The 6,238-nt window shown below is 42.7% G+C and overlaps 1 protein-coding gene across 5 annotated transcripts in view; it reads right to left on the minus strand.

Annotated features, from left to right (window-relative positions):
* The window catches only part of LOC147122054 (guanine nucleotide-binding protein G(I)/G(S)/G(O) subunit gamma-12-like), a 186,909-nt gene extending 181,108 nt beyond the window's left edge, over positions 1-5,801 (minus strand). For 3 of the 5 annotated variants that reach the window (XM_085982749.1, XM_085982747.1, XM_085982751.1), the window contains exon 1: positions 5,565-5,799. The gene's annotated coding sequence lies outside the window, so the exon portion shown is untranslated. Of the gene's footprint in view, positions 1-5,564 lie in introns of all 5 variants that reach the window. The other 2 variants (XM_085982748.1, XM_085982750.1) reach the window with 2 other exon arrangements.
* Positions 5,802-6,238: the final 437 nt, after the last annotated feature.

Consider the following 6,238-nt stretch of genomic DNA (forward strand, 5'->3'; position numbering starts at 1 on the left):
GACCTCATCCCACTTTTTACCTATATCGTTGGTGCCTATATGCACCACGACAACTAGCTGTTCACCCTCCCCTTCCAAGATGTTCTGCAGCTGCTCTGAGACATCCTTGGCCCTTGCACAGGATGAGCGGGACTTAGTACGGGTTAGGATATAGACAGCAGAGTTTTGTATGAGCTCAAGTTCATAGAAGATGGGAGGCTGGCCAGTAGAGCATTGGAATACTCGAGTCTAGTGGTAATGAAAGCATGGATGAGGGTTTCAGCAGCAGATCAAAATGAAAGAAACGTGACACAAAGCTGGGTGGGCGTGTGTGCTGTGAGGAGGATGCAGAGAAACTCCAGTATGATTTGGACAGGTTGGGTGATTGGGCAGATGCATGGCAGATGCAGTAAATAACGTGGATAAATGTGAGGTTATCCACTTTGGTGGCAAAAACAGGAAGACAGATTATCTGAACAGCAATAGATTTGGAGAAGGGGAAGTGCAACGAGACCTGGGTGTCCTTGTGCACCAGTCACTGAAGGTAAGCATGCAGGTGCAGCAGGCGGTTAAGGCGGCAAATGGTATGTTGGCCTTCATAGCGAGGGTTCGAGTACAGGAACAAGGATGTCTTGCTGCAGTTGTACAGGGCCTTGGTGAGGCCACACCTTGAATAGTGTGTGCAGTTTTGGTCGTCTTATCTGAGGAAGGATGTTCTTGCCATGGAGAGAGTGCAGCGAAGATTCACCAGACTGATGCCTGGGATGGCAGGAATGACGTATGAGGAGAGATTGGGTCGATTAGGCTTATATTCGCTAAAGTTTAGAAGAATGAGAGGGGATCTCATTGAAACTTATAAAATTCTAACAGGACTAGACAGACTAGATGCAGGAAGGATGTTCCTGATGGCAGGGGAGTCACAGTCTAAGGATAAGGGGTAAGCCATTTAGGACTAAGATGAGGAGGAATTTCTTCACCGAGTGGTGAACCTGTGGAATTCTCTGCCACACAGGGCAGTTGAGGCCAATTCATTAAATATATTCAAGAAGGAGTTGGATATATTTCTTGAGGCTAAAGGGATCAATGGATATGGGGAGAAAGCAGGGACAGGGTGCTGAATTTGGATGATCAGCCATGCTCATTAAATGGCGGAGCGGGCTCGAGGGGCCTAATGGCCTACTCCTGCTCCTATCTTCTATGTTTCTAAAATGCTAATGAGCTAGGTTTTAAAGCTAGTTCCCCCAAAGACTGTAAACCAGAAACAATTTGTTAGCCTGTCTCAGTAATTGACAAACCCCTGACACCCCAGTGTGTTGGGAGGTCTCTCTGCAGGCACTGTCTGGCAAGGGCCCATCCCTCGGGTTGGAAACACAAGGAGATTAACCAAAGAAAGAGACAGAGATGCACAGTCAAGTTTTTTTTTTTTTTTAAAAAGGCTGCAAGGGCATGCTTTCACAAGATGCTGGTTAGGATGCTAGTTAGAATTTATTTTGTGTAAGTCAATCAAGATGACCCTCTCATGTGAGGAAGCATGTTATGTTTGTTATTTTATATTATTACATGAAGACATTAACTTATTAAACTATTGTTGCAGCCTTGGTTTACGCCATCACTAAGTTAACTATTTGGCAGCAGGGGCACACCCCTGAACACAAGATGCTCAGATCACTTACAGGAATGACTAGCACCAATGTACCCAAAGAAATATCTACGGCAGGATCCTAAACTTGTGAGAAGGGACAACACAGGCTCGGATGGTGCTTTAATGTACCAACGTATATAAAGGGTTCCCCAAGCAAGCAGCAGGTTACTCCAAGGTTTGGTCAGTGAGTGCTCTTTACATCAGGACACTGAAAGGACGTGTTTGGTGGCAGCTGTTTTTAAAGCTAGAACAAATATGTTGCAGCAGTTACTTCTGCATGTTCAGAATATCATTCAAAAATCTTAATTTGTAACTATTAAAGTTGAAGACACCGTCAACTACACTACGGAGACTGGATTTTCCTGGGAAAAACGTGCTCTTTTTGGTCAACATATAGAGGTGGTTTGAAAAGTAAAATTGGGCAGAGATGCTTTCTGCTCAAACTGCACCCAAAAACTGAGTGCTACAACTTCCCTCTGGTTTTCCAGCAATTACCTGCAGCAGCACCAGAAGCCCACCCCAGCGCATGCAGATGAAGGAGCCATGGCTTAATCCTCCCTGGGTAGGCCATTTAGGACAGAAATGAGGAGGAATTTCTTCACCCAGAGAGTGGTGAACTTGTGGAATTCTCTTCCACAGAAGGCAGTTTGCAGATGATACAAAGATGGGAAGGAAAGTAGTGAGTGAGGAGGACATAAAAAAACCTGCAAAGGGACATAGACAGGCTAAGTAAGTGGGCAGAGATTTGGCAGATGGAATACAATACTGGAAAGTGTGAGGTTATGCACTTTGGCAGGAAAAATTATAGAGCAAGTTATTATGTTAATGGCAAGAAACTGGAAAGTACTGTAGTACAAAGGGATCTGGGGGTCCTGGTGCACGAAACTCAAAAAGTTAGTATGTGTTAAGTCTGTGTGTTATATTGAGAATTACTACACAGACCACAAGAGTAAACTTTAACAGGTCTTTACTAGTTGAAGGTCAGGGCGGAACTGCCCAATAAATCATTACACAGCACTTATATACCGGTGTGGTCACCACCGGTATTACAGTATACAGCAGCCAAGATAAAGTAGTGCAACTCTTAAAATAGTTCTCTTAAAGGTGGACCGGTTACATACACCACAGTATGCAGGTGCAGCAAGTGATCAAGAAGGCCAATGGAATGTTGGCTTTTATTGCTAGGGGGATAGAATATAAAAACAGGGAGGTATTGCTGCAGTTGTACAAGGTATTGGTGAGACCGCACCTGGAATACTGCATACAGTTTTGGTGTCCATACTTAAGAAAGGACATACTTGCTCTCGAGTCAGTACAAAGAAGGTTCACTCGGTTAATCCCGGGAATGAGGGGGTGGACATATGAGGAGAGGTTGAGTAGATTGGGACTCTACTCATTGGAGTTCGGAAGAATGAGAGGCGATCTTATTGAAACATATAAGATTGTGAAGGGGCTTGATCGGGTGGATGTGGTGAGGATGTTCCCAATGATGGGTGAAACTAGAACTAGGGGGCATAATCTTAGAATAAGGGGCTGCTCTTTCAAAACTGAGATGAGGAGAAACGTCTTCACTCAGAGGGTGGTAGGTCTGTGGAATTTGCTGCCCCAGAAAGCTGTGGAAGCTACATCATTAAATAAATTTAAAACAGAAATAGACAGTTTCTTAGAAGTAAAGGGAATTAGGGGTTACGGGGAGCGGGCAGGAAATTGGACACGAGTCTATGTTCGGAACGGTCATGGCCCTGTGGGTAACGGAGCGGGCCCAGGGGCCGTGTAGCCTGGTTCTGCTCCTACTTCTTGTGTTCTAATTATGTTAGATTTCAGGAGATGGTTCTATTCCTGTTCCTGGCTGGGGTGGAGATCACCTTTTACAGAAGGTAAGTACTGTAGAAAATATAGGGACAGTGATCTCCTGGACGAGTTTCGATCGCCTAGATGGGTCGGAGAGGAATTTCCCAGATTTTTTTCTCCCAAATTGGCCATTGGGTTTTTTATCTGGTTTTTCGCCTCTCCCAGGAGATCACATGGGTTCGGGAGGGATGTGGAGTGATAGTAGATTTGAGGTTAGGATAGGATCAGATCAGCCATGATCTTATTGAATGGTGGAGCAGGCTCGAGGGGCCGATTGGCCTACTCCTGCTCCTATTTTTTATGTTCTTATTTTTGCCCACTTACCACCCTTACAAATCACTGCCACAACGAAGGTGGTGGTACTGGCCAGTATGGTGTCCAAGAGGCAGAAAATATTGAGAAAGTGAAAGATCACGCAGGGTGGCAATACTCTAACTATTTGGCTGGAAGTCACTTTCAACACTTAAAAAGCTGCTGTATCTGATGATTTTAAATGGTATTTGCTAAATCTTGTAGATAATTTAAAAAGGAGCTCTGCACACTGAAATATGGATTTCCCTCTGGGGATTCCACTGTTCTTATGCTTGAAGAGGAAAGGCTGGAAGCCAGGAGTGCGTAACATCATGCACAGAGGCAACACCCAACTCATATGCATTTTCAAATGTCATTTTGTGACCAACTTGTCAATTTTAATAAATATTACTACAACATCTGTTATGACTCACATTACTGCACTATCCTTGCATCCAGGATGACCTTAAAGACGAAAAATATCAACTTAGAGATACCTTTGATTATTTTTATTCCTGCTGCTTTTTCAATTTTTTGCTTAAACAGTTAGCACTGATGACAGATTGGAGGGAACGAACAAAATAAGCGGTTCTTTAATTTATTTCACAGTTCTGAAATAGCTAGAGTTAAAATATTATTCGTCAGAAAAATACAAAACCAAAAGGTCAGAGACAAGTTGTCTACAGGATCAGGCAGGCAACTGTTGACTGATCTGGAAATGGCATCCCGAGGAAGAGACGCTTTTTAATTTTTTATTAATATTCTTGTGTCAATGATTGTAAATTAGTTTAATAATTTTGAATATATATTCCTTTAAAGTATTCTTACAAGACTAGTACTGGGACCTAATATGATTGACTAATTACACCAAACTGTAACCATCTAAACATTGGATTACTGAACATACCAAATATATACATTATATATACACTGAAATAAGCAGACAACTCTCTATCAACTGTAACTGTGGATGTTTACTAAAACATAGTATATTGGGCAACAAAATCAGTTTTTAAAATAATAGTGTTGCCTACCCAAGTTCAATCATTTGAAGATAAACACCATTTTGATTCTGCAATTAAATTTGCAATCAAGATAAGCACACAATTCAGATCCTGCATTACCAAATGACACTAAATTCAAATAGTAAACAAAACCATAACAGAACTTGCTACTTAAAAATCATCCAGAAGAATTAGATATCTATTTGTAGTCTATAGTTAAATCTGTTTTCAGCCTAACACAATCACAAGAAACTGGAACTATACTCCCCCAAAAAATAATGAAGAATAAAATTAGATTCAATTATCAACAAACGAAAACTAACCCATAACAAACCAGATCAGATGTGAGGAGTTTTAGTCCCAGATACAAATGTTTCTTTCTACGTTTTATTGTAGGAGGGGAAAACAGCAACATTAATGGGGAGAAAAAGCATATTTTTTTTAATGTAACGCAAATATAACTCGCACTTTTTGTGACGAATCACGAATTTTATGTTCAAAATATGCAAGATGCAGAGTATTAGTCCATTAGAAATTAAACTTAACCCATTAATAAGTTTCAATCGAGCTGTAAGGTTAACAAATAAAATAATAGAAGTTATTTAGGAAGTTAGCAGCGAGGCTGCAGCTGCTATTCCTCCCCCCAACCGCAGCCTCTGCTCCTGCTCCTGTTCCCGGGAGACGCGCTGTCTGAGGTGAACAGCCCGAGTGCTACAACACTCCCCCAATCTTTGTCGTTTAGGACTCCTCCAAAATTATTTATTTTCCACGTGCGGAGAAGAAGAATAAAAACCGACCTTTACCAGGCTGTTTTTTTGTATGAACTTCCCCGCCGGCCCATCGGCCGCTTCCGACTCCCAGTCTGGTGCCTCGTCCGTCACTTTTAATTTTCCTCTTGAAACCCCGTTTCCAGCCACTGCTCAACACCACTGACCTTTCACCCCTTCCCCAGCCTCGTTCTCACCGCAACGCCCCCCGGGCGGGGCGGGCTGCTGGGAATGCCGGGATAGCTGAGAATTCCTCCGGAGGACTGCACGCACTTCTGGAGGAAAGGGTTGACAGGGTGATGAGCTGGACGGTCGAGTCGCTACCAGCGCCCTCTGTAGGTTTTTCTCGCCTATGTTTTTTGGAGGAGGGAATTCAGCAATGGTGGACTGGCGTGCATCATCACCCCAAGGAATAGTATTTTAATTTAATTTGTTAAGTTTCCTTTTAATGTTTTTAAGTTACACTTTTTATTGGATCTGCCCCCTTAACATTCAATAGGCAACTGCCTGATGTAAGGAGAAGATTCAGCATGGGTACCTACAGAGTATATATATTTAAAAGGTTGGTTAGCACTTTCCGCCGCCCTGATGCAGGAGCGCCGGGGTGAAGCGAATCAAGCGGCACTCAGCAAATCCGGACCCCCTGTATTGATTTGTATGTGGGTTCAATGACGACACATTCATGAAAGAGATGTCTTTTTATC

The sequence above is a fragment of the Somniosus microcephalus genome, chromosome 3, assembly GCF_052327205.1.
Source record: "Somniosus microcephalus isolate GS21.2 chromosome 3, FLI_Smic_1.0, whole genome shotgun sequence".
NCBI lineage: Eukaryota > Metazoa > Chordata > Chondrichthyes > Squaliformes > Somniosidae > Somniosus > Somniosus microcephalus.